Source organism: Triticum dicoccoides, chromosome 2B, assembly GCF_002162155.2.
Source record: "Triticum dicoccoides isolate Atlit2015 ecotype Zavitan chromosome 2B, WEW_v2.0, whole genome shotgun sequence".
Classification (NCBI taxonomy): Eukaryota; Viridiplantae; Streptophyta; class Magnoliopsida; order Poales; family Poaceae; genus Triticum; species Triticum dicoccoides.
The window spans coordinates 794400427-794419318 of NC_041383.1; positions in this window are offsets into that span (position 1 = coordinate 794400427).

The window sequence follows — 18892 nt, forward strand, 5'->3', positions numbered from 1 at the left end:
GAGGCGGAGGGCGCTTCGGGGTTGTCAGACGATGAATCAGACACCACCAGGTGTCGGGAACTCTTTCGAGTCCCCGTGGCCTTCTTCTTGGCCTTCTTCTCCGGCACCACGTGAGGTGCCGGAACCAGCAGCTTTGTCGAGCGTGCGTCTGCTGGGCCTTCGGGCAAAGGGGCCAGAGAGTCAAACTGTTCGGATGTCCTCTTCCAGTCCTGTCAAAGGAGCAAGAGTTTAGATCCTACATAGAGTCAAACTATGAAAATCAAGTGTCCCGTGTAGGACTAAAAGCAAGCTTACTTCGGTGGCTTGGCGCTTGGTGCAGAATCCACGATCCTCTGTGACGGGAGGGGAGACCTCGGAGCTCTTGAATAGCACCTTCCAGGCGTCCTCGTGCTTTGTGTCGAAGAGCTGGGACAAAGTCTGGTGCTGGGCCGGGTCGAACTCCCACAAGTTGAAGGCCCGTTGTTGACACGGGAGGATCCAGCGGAAGAGCATGACCTGGACTACGTTGACAAGCTTAACCTTCTTGTTCACCAGGTCTCGGACGCAGGTTTGGAGTCTGGTCACCTCTTCCGGACTACCCCATGGTAGGCCCATCTCTTTCCAAGATGTGAGCCGTGTGGGGATGCCAGATCGGATTTCGGGGGCTGCTACCCATTCGGGGTCACGCGGCTTGGTGATATAGAACCACCCTGACTGCCACCCTTTGATGGTCTCTACGAAGGCACCCTCGAGCCCTGTAACGTTGGCTATTTTTCCCACCATGGCACCTCCACACTCCGCTTGACGGCCGCCCATGACCTTCGGCTTGACGCTGAATATATTCAGCCATAGGCCAATGTGAGGCTGGATGCGGAGGAAGGCCTCGCACACGACGATGAACGCCGAGATGTTGAGGATGAAGTTCGGGGCCAGATCGTGGAAGTCCAGGCCGTAGTAGAACATGATCCCCCGGACGAACGGGAGAAGAGGAAAGCCCAGTACGCGGAGGAAATGGGGGAGAAATACAACCCTCTCATGGGGCCCAGGGGTGGGGATGAGTTGCCCCTCATCTGGAAGCCGGTGCGCGAAGTCGTCAGACAAGTATCCGGCCTTCCTCAACTTTTTGATGTGCCCCTCCGTGACGGTGGAGGCCATCCATCTACCTCCCGCTCCGGACATGATTGGAGAAGGTTGAGGTGGGAAGTGCGGACTTGGGCGCTGGAGCTCGAGTGCGCAGGAATGGATAAGCAAAGGAGGAAGAAGGTGTAAATGGAAAGGGTGGATCCTTATCCCCTTATATGGGCGGCCGAAGCTATGAGCCCCCACTAGCCTAATAAAACTCGCTTATCTCCCAAGCGCTGCGGTTAATGGCGCGGTTCGGTTACCCACGCCCGTATTGATGAGAATCCCGGAATAAGGGGACATGATCTCTGCTTTGACAAGACGTGCCAAAGAAACCACCTCACTAAACGCACTGAGGTGGAACAGTAAAACGATTCGAATAAAGGCTTGGCCGTGGCATGATGTCATGCTATGGAATATGTCAGCAGATTAGATTTGTGCAGATATTATTCTCTCTACGGTGGTATGTGGAACTTATTTTGCAGAGCCAGACACTATCCTTGTGTTCAACATCTTCTATGAAATATTCGGAGGAGGAACCCGCCTTGCAATGCCGAAGACAATTTGCGCGCCAGACCTGTCGTCATTGAAGCCTGGTTCATGGGCTACTGAGGGAGTCCTGGGATAGGGGGTGTCCGGATGGCCGAACTATGATCTTTGGCTGGACTCCCGGACTATGAAGATACAAGATTGAAGACTTCGTCCCGTGTCCAGATAGGACTTTCCTTGGCGTGGAAGGCAAGCTTGGCGATTCGATATGAAGATCTCCTCCAATTGTAACCGACTCTGTGTAACCCTAGCCCTCTCCAATGTCTATATAAACCGGAGAGTTTTAGTTCGTAGGACGAACAACAATCATACCATAGGCTAGCTTCTAGGGTTTAGCCTCTCTGATCTCGTGGTAGATCAACTCTTGTACTACCCATATCATCAATATTAATCAAGTAGGAGTAGGGTTTTACCTCCATCGAGAGGGCCCGAACCTGGGTAAAAACATCGTGTCCCTTGTCTCCTGTTACCATCCGCCTAGATGCACAGTTCGGGACCCCCTACCCGAGATCCGCCGGTTTTGACACCGACAACAACCCTTTCTGATTTCATTTGTTATTTTTCATGCATTTACTGATTATTTTGAGCTATAAGACCATGAAATTGAAAAGCATTTGAAATGAACTCTGAAAAGGTTCCAAGTTGGCATCGTATCATCATTTCACCCACATAGCACGTGCAAGAAAGTAGAGAGGCTTACGACAAAAACTGGATGCACTTCGTGTACAAAACAGACAATCTCCGTCGAAGTATCAGGGTTTCATACGAAAACTCGTCTGTTACAAAGGGATTTCAATTTTTTTGAACTTATTTGAACCCCCTTGTTTCTGTGTTCAAAATGCACCATTCAAAGCCGAATCATCAATTTACAACCCTTTCTGACTTCATTTGTTATTTTTCATACATTTACTGATTATTTTGAGCTATAAGACCATGAAATTGAAAAGCATTTAAAATGAACTCTGAAAAGGATCCAAGTTGGCATGGTATCATCATTTCACCCACATAGCATGTGCAAGAAAGTAGAGAGGCTTACGGCAAAAACTGGATGCACTTCGTGTATAAAACAGACAATCTCCTTCGAAGTATCATGGTTTCATATGGAAACTCGTCCGTTACAAAGGGATTTCAATTTTTTTGAACTTATTTGAACCCCCTTGTTTTTCTGTGTTCAAAATGCACCATTCAAAGCCACATCATCAATTTACAACCCTTTCCGACTTCATTTGTTATTTTTCATCCATTTACTGATTATTTTGAGCTATAAGACCATGAAATTGAAAAGCATTTGAAATGAACTCTGAAAAGGTTCCAAGTTGGCATGGTATCATCATTTCACCCACATAGCATGTGCAAGAAAGTATAGAGGCTTGCGGAAAAAACTGGATGCACTTCATGTACAAAACAGACAATCTCCTTCGAAGTATCGGGGTTTCATACGAAAACTCGTCTATTACAAAAGGATTTCAATTTTTTAGAACTTATTTGAACCCCCTTGTTTTTCTGTGTTCAAGATGCAACATTCAAAGCCACATCACCAATTTACAACCCTTTCTGACTTCATTTGTTATTTTTCATGCATTTACTGATAATTTTGAGCTATAAGACCATGAAATTGAAAAGTATTTGAAATGAACTCTGAAAAGGTTCCAAGTTGGCATGGTATCATCATTTCACCCACATAGCATGTGCAAGAAAGTAGAGAGGCTTACAGCAAAAACTGGATGCACTTCGTGTACAAAACAGACAATCTCCTTCGAAGTATCTGGATTTCATACGAAAACTCGTCTGTTACAAAGGGATTTCAATTTTTTGAACTTATTTGAACCCCCTTGTTTTTCTGTGTTCAAAATGCACCATTCAAAGCCTCATCATCAATTACACCCCTTTCTGACTTCATTTGTTTTTTTCATGCATTTACTGATTATTTTGAGCTATAAGACCATGAAATTGAAAAGCATTTGAAATGAACTCTGAAAAGGTTCCAAGTTGGTATGGTATCATCATTTCACCCACATAGCATGTGCAAGAAAGTAGAGAGGCTTACGGCAAAAACTGGATGCACTTCGTGTACAAAACAGACAATCTCCTTCGAAGTATCACAGTTTCATACGAAAACTCGTCTGTTACAAAGGGATTTCAATTTTTTGAACTTATTTGAACCCGCTTGTTTTTTTGTGTTCAAAATGCACCATTCAAAGCCACATCATCAATTTACAACCCTTTCTGACTTCATTTGTTATTTTTCATGCATTTACTGATTATTTTGAGCTATAAGACCATGAAATTGAAAAGCATTTGAAATGAACTCTGAAAAGGTTCCAAGTTGGCATGGTATCATCATTTCACCCACATAGCATATGCAAGAAAGTAGAGAGGCTTACGGCAAAAACTAGATGCATTTCGTGTACAAAACAGACAATCTCCTTCGAAGTATGAGGGTTTCATACGAAAACTCGTATTTTACAACGGGATTTCATTATTTTTGAACTTATTTGAACCCCCTTGTTTTTCTGTGTTCAAAATGCACCATTCAAAGCCACATCATCAATTTACAACTCTTTCGGACTTCATTTGTTATTTTTCATGCATTTACTGATTATTTTGAGCTATAAGACCATGAAATTGAGAAGCATTTGAAATGAACTCTGAAAAGGTTCCAAGTTGGCATGGTATCACCATTTCACCCACATAGCATGTGCAAGAAAGTAGAGAGGCATACGGCAAAAACTGGATGCACTTCGTTTAGAAAACAGACAATCTCCTTTGAAGTATCATGGTTTCATTCGGAAACTCGTCTGTTACAAAGGGATTTCAATTTTTTTGAACTTATTTGAACCCGCTTGTTTTTCTGTGTTCAAAATGCACCATTCAAAGCCACATCATCAATTTACAACCCTTTCTGACTTCATTTGTTATTTTTCATGCATTTACTGATTATTTTGAGCTATAAGACCATGAAATTGAAAAGCATTTGAAATGAACTCTGAAAAGGTTCCAAGTTGGCATGGTATCATCATTTCACCCACATAGCATGTGCAAGAATGTAGAGAGGCTTACGGCAAAAACTGGATGCACTTCATGTACAAAACAGACAATCTCCTTCGAAGTATCACGGTTTCATACGAAAACTCGTATTTTACAACAGGATTTCATTATTTTTGAACTTATTTGAACCCCCTTATTTTTCTGTGTTCAAAATGCACCATTCAAAGCCACATCATCAATTTACAACTCTTTCTGACTTCATTTGTTATTTTTCATGCATTTACTGATTATTTTGAGCTATAAGACCATGAAATTGAGAAGCATTTGAAATGAACTCTGAAAAGGTTCCAAGTTGGCATGGTATCATCATTTTCACCCACATAGCATGTGCAAGAAAGTAGAGAGGCTTACGGCAAAAACTGGATGCACTTCGTGTACAAAACAGACAATCTCCTTCGAAGTATCATGGTTTCATTCGGAAACTCGTCTGTTACAAAGGGATTTCAATTTTTTTGAACTTATTTGAACCCCCTTGTTTTTGTGTGTTCAAAATGCACCATTCAAAGCCACATCAACAATTTACAACCCTTTCCGAATTCATTTATTATTTTTCATGCATTTACTGATTATTTTGAGCTATAAGACCATGAAATTGAAAAGCAGTTGAAATGAACTCTGAAAAGGTTCCAAGTTTGCATGGTATCATCATTTCACCCACATAGCATGTGCGAGAAAGTAGAGAGGCTTACGGCAAAAACTGGATGCACTTCGTGTACAAAACAGACAATCTCCTTCGAAGTATCAGGGTTTCATACGAAAACTCATCTATTACAAAGGGATTTCAATTTTTTTGAACTTATTTGAACCCGCTCGTTTTTCTGTGTTCAAATGCACCATTCAAAGCCACATCATCAATTTACAACCCTTTCTGACTTCATTTGTTATTTTTCATGCATTTACTGATTATTTTGAGCTATAAGACCATGAAATTGAGAAGCATTTGAAATGAACTCTGAAAGGGTTCCAAGTTGGCATGGTATCATCATTTCACCCACATAGAATGTGCAAGAAAGTAGAGAGGCTTATGGCAAAAACTGGATGCACTTCGTTGACAAAACAGACAATCTCCTTCGAAGTATCATGGTTTCATTCGGAAACTCGTCTGTTACAAAGGGATTTCAATTTTTTGAACTTATTTGAACCCCCTTGTTTTTCTGTGTTCAAAATGCACCATTCAAAGCCACATCATCAATTTACAACCCTTTCTGACTTTATTTGTTATTTTTCATGCATTTATTGATTATTTTGAGCTATAAGACCATGAAATTGAAAAGCATTTGAAATGAACTCTGAAAAGGTTCCAAGTTGGCATGGTATCATCATTTCACCCACATAGCATGTGCAAGAAAGTAGAGAGGCTTACGGCAAAAACTGGATGCACTTCGTGTACAAAATAGACAATCTCTTTCAAAGTATGAGGGTTTCATACGGAAACTCGTCTGTTACAAAGGGATTTCAATTTTTTTGAACTTATTTGAACTCCCTTGTTTTTCTGTGTTGAAAATGCATCATTCAAAGCTGTAAGACCATGAAGTTGAAAAGCATTTGAAATAAACTCTGAAACCAAAGTACATACATAGTTCTCCATAGCATTAAAACCAAAGTACATACATAGTTCTCATTGAACAACATATAGCTCTCCAGAGCATCTAATTAAACCATACATTGAAATTATGTAAAATATTTCAATGCAAAAACAAATCCGATCATAACCGCAACCAAGGTAACAACTGATCCAACTGCATAATGATACCAAGCCTCGGTATGAATGGCATATTTTGTAATCTTTTTAATCTTCAACCGCATTGCATCCATCTTGATCTTGTGATCATCGACGACATCCGCAACATGCAACTTCAATACCATCTTCTCCTCCTCAATTTTTCTTATTTTTTCCTTCAAGTAATTGTTTTCTTTTTCAACTAAATTTAACCTCTCGACAATAGGGTTGGTTGGAATTTCCGGTTCAACAACCTCCTAGATAAATAAAATCTATGTCACATTGGTCGGCATAATTGTCATAAACAATAAATGAACCAAATAGTTATGAAAAGATAATATATACCACATCTGAATCATAGATAGGACGAGGGCCGACGTGGGCGGATACCAAAACCATCGCACTACAAAATAACAAGGAATAATAAAAGTACGAAAAATAGAAAAGTATCTATCTGAAGTCAGAATTTTTGTCTTTCAGAAAGACGATAAGAACAAGAGGCTCACCACGGTGGTGCCGGCGACGAGATCGGCGCGGGCGATCGACGGCGGTGAAGACGGGGTGGGGACGGGGCGTGACGGACCGCTAAATCTAGACAAATCTCGTTGAAAATGGAGCTCGGGGGTCGAGTTTCGAGAGGAGAAAGCTTAACTAGTGTGGCTCGGGCATTTCGTCAAACACCTCATGTGCATAGGAGGTGAACTAGAGCACCCAAATGCCCTCCCCTCGCCGGCTTGACAAAAACAGAGCACTGTGGAGTGCTCTGCCACGACAATGGGTATATGTAGGCAAGTTATTTGTCCCGGTTCGTGGCATGAACCGGGACTAAAGCAAACCCTTCTGTCCCGGTTCAAGCCACGAACCGGGACCAATGATTGTGGGCCAGCAGCGAGGACCATTGGTCCCGGTTCGTGGCTCGAACCGGGACAAATGGTTCCACACGAACCGGGACCAAGGCCCACGAGGCCCCGGCCGGCCCCCTGGGCTCACGAACCGGGTCTAATACGCCCCATTGGTCCTGGTTCTTGAAGAATCGGGACTAATGGGCTGGCCAGGGACGAACGGTAGCCCTGTTTTCTACTAGTGCAAAGGCGCTGTTTGATTAGCAAAAAAAATTCTACTACGCATTTTGAGAATACTGCCGTTTTTGAAATTACCAAAAAAATTATTACAATGAACTGTTTGGTTACCATTAAGAACTTTTTGGCTGCATGTCAAGGGGCCGACATCTCTGCCATGCAGAACAAAGAAATGCACGAGTTCCCCCTGTGGATCACCAGGCATAACTTTGGCGAGGAGCTCACTGGCCAGTACCAAAGACTCTATGAGACTATGACCGCAGGCTTGTTGGCTCTGTTACTCCAAAGCCTGAGAAGATCAGCAATGCTAGCCAATATGACGGCGTCTGACCAAGCTTCACTGGCATTACGGGCATTCCGCAGAGTGACAGCACATGGTCCAAAAATGATGGACCAATGGGGCCAAACCTCTCAGCAACATCACCAGATTGAGAAAATGCGGCTATGTTTTACCTCATCGTCGGCCACGTCGACGGAGCACAGGAGGACAGCCAACTCGAGGAGGAGTATGAGAAGGAGCCAGCCATGATTCAATGTGTGGATGTTCAACTTTTAGCCTGGAGCTCCCCTCTCGGCTTGTATAGAGTGCACTAGGGGGGGTACATTATGGGTTAGTATTAATGTTGTTAATGGCCTCATGTGTGGCCGATTGCTCCATGCATTTACTGCTGGTAACTGTCGCATTTAATTAGATTACACAAGCCTCGGGTAACTGTCATCATTAAAGCGTCCTAGACGAGAGGTAATCCTAGGTACTACCTCCGTCCTGATTTATAGGTCCCCTTTGTAGTTTGTGCCAAATTTGACTAAAGATTTAACTAACGAAATGTTAATGCATGTCAAAAAAAAATTATCTCATTGCATTCGTATTTGAACATAGTTTTCCTAGCCAACTGTTGGCGCTTGGCCGTCGGTCGGCTCAATATCCGATTGTAGGATCTGAGCACGGTCCTAAGCTGCCATCCTTATCCTTGATGGGCTGATGACGATGGGACATGGCCCATGGTCTCTTGGGCTGAGTCCTGGATGGTCCATGGGCTTAAGATGGGCCATCCGTATATTTGGACCTATCATGTATTTATAACCCGGACAGCCACCCTCCTCCGGATGCACTCCTGTGGCAGCGGCTCGACACACACTTATCATTGTTGTGCATCACCGAGTAGAGTTAGAGGTTGAAGTCCACCACGCGTGGGTCACGGTAAGGCCTCACCATTGATGGTTGACTTGTCCTACAGCACCAATGTCGACTTCACCGTTGAGACCTCTCGTCCAGGATGCTACAATCCTGCTTGGCCGCCACCGCCTTGACTCACGGCGGCACAAGCTTCCTCCTCTCCACCCCTCACCTCGATCCATCACGCGAGCCGGTAATGCGGGAAGAAGCTGAGCCGGCAATGCGGGAAGAAGCTGAAGAAGAGGCATCAGATGAGCCTGTTGATGATCTAGGTCGGGCCATTGCCGATGCAAAGAGAAACTGCGCAAGTGATTTCGAGAAGAAGAAGTTGCAGCGCATGTTAGAGGATCACAAAAATTGTTGTACCCGAATTGCGTAGGTGACAAGAAAAAGCTGGGCACCACACTGGAATTGCTGCAATGGAAGGCAGAGAATGGTGTATCTGAAAAGGGATTTGGAAAGTTGCTGGTAATGATAAAGGATATGCTTCCAAAGGACAACGAATTGCCCGAGAGTACGTACGAAGCAAAGAAGGCTATCTGCCCTCTAGGGTTAGAGGTGCAGAAGATACATGCATGCCCTAATGATTGCATCCTCTACCGCGGTGAGTACGAGGATTTGAACGCTTGCCCGGTATGTGGTGCATTGCGCTATAAGATCAGCCGCGATGAGCATGGTGATGTCGAGGGCGAGCACCCCAGGAAGAAGATTCCTGCCAAGGTGATGTGGTTTTCTCCTATAATACCACGGTTGAAACGTTTGTTCCAAAACAAAGAGAATGCCAAGGCGATGCGATGGCACAGAGAAGACCGTAAGAAAGACGGAAAGTTGAGAGTACCCGCTGACGGGTCGCAGTGGAGAAAAATCGAAAGAAAGTAAGGCAAGGAGTTTGCAGATGACGCAAGGAGCGTATGGTTTGGTCTAAGCGCAGATGGCATTAATCCTTTTGGGGAGCAGAGCAGCAACTATAGCACCTGGCCTGTGACTCTATGTTTGTATAACCTTCCTCCTTGGTTGTGCATGAAGCGGAAGTTCATTATGATGCCAGTGCTCATCCAAGGCCCTAAGCAACCCGGCAACGACATTGATGTGTACCTAAGGCCATTAGTTGAAGAACTCTTACAACTGTGGAATGGAACAGGTGTACGTGCGTGGGATGAGCACATGGGGGAAGAATTTGACCTAAAGGTGTTGTTGTTCGTGACCATCAATGATTGGCCTGCTCTCAGTAACCTTTCAGGACAGACAAACAAGGGATACCGCGGATGCACGCACTGTTTGGATGATACCGACAGTATATATTTGAATAGTTGTAAGAAGAATGTGTACCTGGGACATCGTCGATTTCTTCCGAGCAGGCATCCCGTAAGAAAGAAAGGCAAGCATTTCAAAAGTGAGGCGGATCACCGGACGAAGCCTCGCCATCGTACTGGTGCTGATGTACATGATATGGTCAAGGATTTGAAGGTGATATTTGGAAAGGGTCCTGGCGGACAACCTGTTCCAAAGGACGCTGACGGACGCGCACCCATGTGGAAGAAGAAATCTATATTTTGGGACCTTCCATATTGGAAAGACCTAGTGGTCCGCTCCGCAATCGACGTGATGCACGTGACGAAGAATCTTTGCGTGACCCTGCTTGGCTTCTTGGGCGTGTATGGGAAGACAAAAGATACACGTGAGGCACGGGAGGACCAGCAACGTATGCACGGAGAAGACGGCATACATCAGGGTCATGCAAGCTACGCTCTTACCAAATAAGAGAAGGAAATCTTCTTTGAATGCCTGCTCAGTATTAAGGTACCGTCTGGCTTCTCGTCGAATATAAAGGGAATAATAAACATGGCAGAGAAAAAGTTCCAGAACCTAAAGTCTCATGATTGCCACGTGATTATGACGCAACTGCTTCCGGTTGCATTGAGGGGGCTTCTACCGGAAAACGTTCGATTAGCCATTGTGAAGCTATTTGCATTTCTCAATGCAATCTCTCAGAAGGTAATCGATCCACAAATCATACCAAGGTTACAGAATGATTTGGTGCAATGTCTTGTGAGTTTCGAGTTGGTGTTCCCACCATCCTTCTTCAACATCATGACGCACGTCCTAGTTCACCTATGCGAAGAGATTAATGTTTTGGGTCCTGTATTTCTACACAATATGTTCCCCTTTGAGAGGTTCATGGGAGTCTTAAAGAAATATGTTCATAACCGTGCTAGGCCAGAAGGAAGCATCTCCAAGGGCCATCAAAATGAGGAGGTCATTGAGTTTTGTATTGACTTTATTCCCGACCTTAACTGATTGGTGTTCCTGAATCACGGCATAAGGGCAGACTGGATGGAAAAGGCACGCTAGGAGGGGAACAAATAATATGTATGGACGGACATTCTCTCACTGAAGCACACTACACAGTTCTACAGAATTCTGCCTTGGTGGCTTCGTATATGGATGAACACAAGAATTTGCTACGCTCCAAACACCCGGAGCGGTCTGATGACTGGATTACACGTGAACAAACCAGGAGTTTCGCCAGCTGGTTGCAGACACGTACCATGCATGACACCTCTATTGAAGATGACTTGTACTTGCTATCCCAGTTACCATCTTCGAATATAATGACTTCCAAAGGGTACGAGATAAATGGTAATACATTTTACACAATCGCTCAAGATAAGAAGAGCACCAACCAAAATAGTGGTGTCCGCTTTGATGCAGAAACCAAGACGGGAAAGGAAACATATTATGGTTATATACAAGACATATGGGAACTTGACTATCGACGTGGTTTAAAGGTCCCTTTGTTTCGGTGCAAATGGGTCAATATGACACGAGGCGGGGTAACGGAAGACCCGCAGTACGGAATGACAACAGTGGATCTCAACAATCTTGCGTATGCAGACGAACCATTCATCCTAGCCAATGATGTGGCACAGGTTTTCTATGTGAAGGACATGTCTACCAAGCCAAGAAAAAGAAAAGATAAGGAAGCGAATGCATCGTACGATGAGCCAAAGCGGCACATAGTTCTTTATGGGAAGAGAAACATCGTGGGAGTGGATGACAAGACAGAAAAGTCAGAAGATTATGAAAAGTTTGATGAAATTGCTCCATTCACAGTGAATATTGACCCGAGCATCCCGTTAAATGATGAAGATTTTCCATGGTTACGGCGCAAAGGGACACACGCGAAGAAAAAGTTTCACACCCAAAGATCTGGGATGTGATCGGCTTCACTAGCTATCATCACTTTCTTCTGTGTTTCGCACCCAGAGGGGAATCTCTGTAATAGTTAGGGTAGTTATGTGTTTTGGCATTTGAAACGCGAAGAAATTTTATGTGCAAACAAATTCACACTAATTTCAAATAATTCAAAATTTAAACTATTTAAATTTGAAAACTACGGGCACTAACAGAAAGTTTGTAATTTTTTGTACCTAAAGAGGCTGTGTCAGCCTCCGGTCAGGCTATGGCCCCACCATCACCATTTAGTGCCGGTTCGTACCACGAACCGGTACTAATGAGGTTGTGTCAGGTAAGGCTGGGGCCCCACGAGCACCTTTAGTACTGGTTCATGGATGAACCAGACGTAAGCTGTTTTTTAGTCCCACCTCGCGAAGTGAGAGGGACTAAGAGCGGTTTATAAGCCCTGAGTGCAGAGACGATGAAGAAGAGGATCAATGCTCACGTTGCTTAGCTTCAAGCCTTCAGGAATACGGTAGACTGCACGGAGCTATGCGCAGTGCAGTTTACACTATTCCGAAAGGCTTGAAGCAAATTAACGAGCATTGCACCTCTTTTTTATTTTTAATAACTTATTACAACTCCGAACTTCTTCTGTTATGGCAAAAACTAATTGCATGTCGACATTTCTTTTTTTAAGTTATAACTCCAGACTTTGACCATCAAGTTTTGCAGAAAAGAAAAAATAGCAGAAAAGAAAGAAAAGCTATAGCTGAAAAGAAAAAAAACTATATAAAAAACTACTCAAAAATAAATAGAAGAAAATAAATATAGCAAAAAAGAAAAACTACTCAGAAATAAATAGAAGAAAAAATAAAGCAGAAAAGAAAAAAAAATATATTTGCTATTTTTCAATCGTTTACAAAATGACCGTGAAATTGAAAATCACTACAAAATGAACTCTGAAAATGTTGAATTTTGGCAAACTAGATGAAAAATTACTCACAAATAAATAGAAGAAAATAAATATAACAGAAAAGAAAAAAGTATACAATAAACTACGCAAAAATAAATAGAAGAAAATAAAGCAGAAAAGAAAAAAACTATAAAAAAATTGGGGCGCTGCCTTGTGGGCCTGATAGGCCACAGGTGTGTAATTACAGGCCTTAAAGGCCCATCACACTCACAGGCCAGCGCGCAGAGTTTAGGCCCACAAGCCTGCTATATAGAGGAGTTCGAAGTGGTAGCCGCGGCTGGGTTTATAAACCAGTGCGACTGCCCTTCGCCCGGCGAGGTGGGACTAAACTTTGGGGTGGCAGCGCGAGGCCTTTAGTACCGGTTGGAGCCACCAACCGGTACTAAAGGGTGGTCTTTAGTACCGGTTGGTGGCTCCAACAGGTACTAAAGGCCTCGTCTTCCCGCCGCTTGGCTGGCCAAAACAGGCCTTTAGTACCGGTTGGTGGCTCCAACCGGTACTAAAGGTGCCTTCTATATATACACTTACGAAATTTTCATTCTCCCTCTCTTTCTTCCTCTGTTTCCGTCGTCTCCGTCGCCGTCGCCGCCCCCGTCCCCGTCACCGCCCTCGTCTTCGTCGCCGCACCCGTCCCCGTCGCCGCCCCCGTCCCTGTCGCCGCCCTCGTCTCCGTCGCCGCCCCGGGCCCGTCCCCATCGTGTCGTCCCCGCGTCGCTGCCCCAGCCCGTCACCGCCCCCGGCCGTCGCCTCGCCGTCGTCGTCGCCCGCTGTGAGCTCTCCCCCTCTAACCCCTCTCCCTCGCCCCCGGCGGCCACCATGGGCGCCGCCCCTCCCCGAGCCCATACACACACACAAGCATGATGAACACACACACACACACACATGTATGAATTAATGCATGTATATATTAGTATATATGTATTTTGTATGTTTAATTACTTTAGATTATTTAGATTATTATTTTTTCACTATTATATATGTATGAATGCATGTTAGATGGATATAATTAGTGTTTAATTAGTATGGAAATTTTTTATATAATGTTGTTTTTCAGTTTTTTACTGGATGTATAGAAGTTGTGTTTTCTGTTTTTAGTGTTAGATGCTTAATTAGTATGAAATAGTACATAGATTTTTGAAATAGTAGAAATGTTAGAAATTTTAGTTATCAAAATCCAATCATTAAAAAAATGTTACTTTTTGCGGGCATATAGCTAGTATTTGTTCTCGACGATGCCCGGCCCGCATCCTCGCCGTCGACCCGTCCGCGACGATGTCCAGCCGACCCATGTCCGGGACTGGGCTCCGCCGGGCTGGCACTGGGAGGTGCTGCCTGGAGAGGCGCGCCGCTTGATGAGGAACCCGGCCCCGGGTCCCGTCGTCGACCCTAATCTCGTTTGGTGGCGTTCGCGTGGGCCAGTTTTGGTGCGGAGGGACCCGGCCCCGCCGGAGGTGGTACGTCGCCGTGTCAGGGAGGAGGACGAGCACGCTCATCACTACATGGTTGCGTTAGAGGACGATCACTTCAGCTATGATCCTGTGAGGGTTCCTTCTCTTTGGGTGTCCACCGCCCGCGCCGCAGGAACCGCGAGTGTCCTAGATTCTTCTGTAGTATTCGATCTTTAATTAGCTAGCCAGTGATGTACTATTCAATATTATATACTATTCGAGGCGATGTATTCGAGATTATATCTATTATTCTAGACGAAGTATTTGAGACTATGTCTATTATTCGAGACGATGTAATTTGAATACTAAATTGTTTTATATTTCTTTTGGATTAGTTAAATAAAAGCTATGGCAGACAATACCGACAGAGAGGGAGAACAGACCATGTTCGATATGATACGCGGGCCAGATGATGATCAGAATGAAGAAGATTATGACGGCTCCGAATTTCTAAACAACACCGGAGAGGGTGATATGATATTCGATCGCGACGACCGAATTGATGAAGTCATGAACTACGATTATGACGATGACGAAGAACATGTTGATCCTGAAACAACAAAGACCGGCGAGGTATATATATTTATATAAGCAGGTATCTGGTGATCATCACATGTTTTAAATTACTTGAAGATATATTAACGAATCGATCTTTGTTCTTTCAGCCATCCGGATCGAGCAAATCTTCAGGCAAAAGGACAAAACGAGGCCCGAACAAAAAGTTGAAGGAGGGCGTAAAGTACAATATCGAGGCAGTCAGACCTAATGGCGAACCATTAGCGCCTAAGAAGATTGCGGACAAGTTCGTTCGTCAGTGCGGAGTTCTTGTGAAGGACCAACTCCCGATCTCCCTTCAAGAATGGAGAGAGCCAGCAAAAGACAAAAGACAAAAAGGCAAAGAGGACGCTGCTCCACGTCCAGATGTTACTTTTGTCGACAAGAATCAAAAAGATCTGCTTTGGGATACTCTCATGGAACATTTCACCCTACCAGATCATTTCACAGAAGCAGATGTGCAGAAAGTCAAGGACTCTGCTCTTAGGAAGATGGCGGTTGCATTCAAGAACCACAAGAATCGTGAATGGGACAAGTACGTCAAGGGAGGAAGGAAGACTCCAGTATTCGAGGGAACACTAGAGAACCAACGTGCTCATTGGGACGATTTCGTGAAATTCAAGGATTCGGAATTAGCTAAGGAACGGTCGAGAATAAACAAGAAGAATGCCGAAAAAAAGGATAAGTTCCATAAGCTAGGGCCAGGTGGCTATGCGGTGGCAATGCCTAAGTGGGATAAGTCTGAGAAAGAGATGGAGGATGCAGGTGTCACTCCGGTTACTAAGAGCTGGCCCCCCAGGTGCAGGACTTGGTTCTATGCGCATGGGGGGGAGTTGGACCCGAAGACAGGCAATGTTTCGACGAAGGCAAGGCTGAAGGGAGCCGACGATGCGATACTTGTTGCAATAGAAGAGGCACGATCGGGGGTGTTCCAGCCCAACAGAGAGAACGACGAGCTTACGCGTGCCCTGGGAAATCCTGAACACCCGGGAAGAACACGAGGCATGGGCGCTATTCCGTGGTATGAGGGGTTTTCAGACTGGAACACTGACTACAGAACCCGTGCGAGAAAGAAGATTGCGGAGGAGAAGAAGAGGAAGATGGAGGAGGAGCAGAGGAAGCAGGACTATAAACGCCTTCAAGTCCTAGAAGCAAGTCAAGTGGAATTGGCAGTCAAATTCCAGCGGCAGCAGGAGCAGATCGACTCACTTACCCAGCAAAGGGGGTCTCAGCAGCTGCAGCAGCTAGCGGATGATCCAGCATTGGATAGCACCGACCCATCCATGCCGAGAAGCAGCGTGGGTTCGGCCGCCCCGGACGACGCAATGCTGGGTAGATACCCCGTGGATGACATCACGGAGAACACTAACTGCGAGCTACACGTCAAAATAACGAACATATCCATGAAGGTGGCGGACGCCGTTGCTTTTACAAATCCCCCCGAGGCAACCTTCCATTGCAACCCGATTCCAGCGGGCTATGCTCGTGTCTTGGTTGATGAGGTGGTGGACCCACCATATTCGGAGCTACATCTTGACATTCCTGGAGGTGACGACGAGCGCTTTCTCGGAGAGGCCAAACATCGTATCATCCTATGGAAAAAGGATTGCATCATCTTTCGAAGGCCACCGACACCGCGTCAGCCGACTCCTCATCGAAGTCCGCCACCGAGTCAGCAGTCTCCCGCTCCTGCAAGTCCACCAAGTCCGGCAAAGTGTCAGGCCACTCCTCCTCCTCCAAGTCCGCCACAGCGTCAGACATCCACTCCTCCTCCAAGTCCGACACAACCTCAGGCCACTCCTCCTCCAAGTCCGGCACAGCTTCAGGCGGCCACTCCTCCTCGTCCAACTCAGCCCCGTCAGCCGTCTCCGCCGCCTCAGCAATCGCAGAAGAGACACCCCGCAGCTATGGTGCATAGCGGTACGAGTCGAGGTAGTACAGGAAGTACAGGCGGAGGCAAGCGATATAAATATGGTCCAAGCCTCACGCCTCTTCCACAGAGGGCTTATGACAGGTCCGAGGAGGAAATCGCAGCCATATCGAAGGCCGAGGTGGAAGCCCATTTTGCACCGAAACCACCACCGCCACCAAGGGAGAAAGTGCCTAAGGAAACGATTGACCACTTCATTCATATGGCTCAACCACCAGCTCCCAAGCTTGTTGACACAGACTATGAGCGCCACATCAGGAAGTTAAATCGAGCACGTCTACGTAAGGAGGCGAGCTCGGGATCGAGCAAACAAGAAGCAGCTGTCAAAAAATGCGGGAAAACCATTCCCCAGCTGGGAGAACAGGCGGCGCAATCGATCCCCTCACTTGTTGTGCCAACAACACGTGACAGTACGTGCGACCAATATTATTGTGGGCAAACAGTTTACGTTCCTGAGGTGGGCAATGTGGTAATAACGAAGGAGCATATAATGCAGGCTGAAGTTCTCAAAATCACTGTTGGAGAACTCCTCGAGATCGAGCCCATGCCTGTGCTTAGAGAGGATGAAATAAAACGGAAATATGTCCGGGGCCAACCTTTGGTCGAGCCAGACAAGGGCAAGAACCTCCCAACGAGAATATATGAATTGCATCAATGGTACATGAACATTACCAAGATTTCAGATTGATTGTCCCTCACGGTGAATGTCAAGGAGGATCATTACTTCCATGAGAAAGCTCTGTCCGTTGAGTATTCTGAACTGTTTCAGTTATACAATCAAGACGCACTCGACAAATCTATCGTCAGTTGCTATTGTCTGTAAGTGATTTCTTTCTGTAATTTAAGTCTCAAGCTAGCTGTAGTGATCCTTTTGATCAATCATTACCTGTAATTATCCTCACTATATTCTTTTCTGTGGTATTATGCAGGATGAAGATGTATGAAATGAGAAAAGGTGGACGCTATGGCATTGGGTTCATTGACCCAAACACCGTTAATGAATACACATGACGGATAAATCCACATCATCAAAAGGACGTAGAGGACAACATGCTAGAGTTCTTGAAGCGCCTCAAATACAATGAACATATACTACTTCCTTACAACTTCCAGTGAGTCACACTGTCTTGTACTACAAATTCTCTGTTTTTACCTACTAGCTAGCTACATGTTTTTGCTTACATATGTCCGCTTAATTAAGACATGCAAACGTGTGTGCATGCAGATTTCACTGGGTCTTGTGTATCATTAAAGTTGACGACGGAACAGTTGAAATACTGGACTCACTACTCAAAGTTAAAACTGACTATAACATCTTGTTTGGGATAGTCAACAAGTAATTTCAATCATTATTAACTATATATCTCGGCCTATTTAGTTCGTCATTTCATGATATGAACTATTTAATAACCCCTTTATTCATTTTCTTTGTCGGCGGGCAGGGCGTGGGCAAGGTTCATCAGCGTCACGGATGGCGAATGGAAAAAAAAGCTTCAATGGTTTCGACCCAAGGTAAGTAATTAAGTAGTACTAGCTAGCTAGCTAGCTGCCATCTCTTTAATTATCATGCTTGATTAATTATTATCTGATCAAATTCCATTCTCGTAAAGGCCCTGAAGCAGGCACAGGGGACTGATCTGTGCGCATTCTGCGTTTGCGAGAACATTCGCATGATGGCGTCCGAAAGGAGCAGATCTCAAAGACAGGAATGGGTACACTTGTCAGAACACTATTCACAATTTTTACACCATTATCGATATCTAGTCACACAACTAATACACATGCATATTGATCTCCTTCTTAACAGTTCAGAGAGGTGCGGGAGAACCTCCTAGAAACGGAGCACGTAGAAGCACTTCAAGAGGAAATAGCGGGATTTTTGCTCGACCAGGTCATAAATCCGAAGGAAGAATACTATTACCCGCTACCGCCCCCATGAAAACCACTTCCAATTGTCATCGTGCTCCAAAGGCACCAATTAGGCTAATGCCACTGGCTTCGAAGGCAACATGCATATGTAGGAGAAATTGTATATAGCTAGCTATACATTTGTGTATGTGTGAATTAATTAATATGGTGGTTTGTGAGACATTGATGATATATATATGCATGATTGGTTCTACTAGAAATTC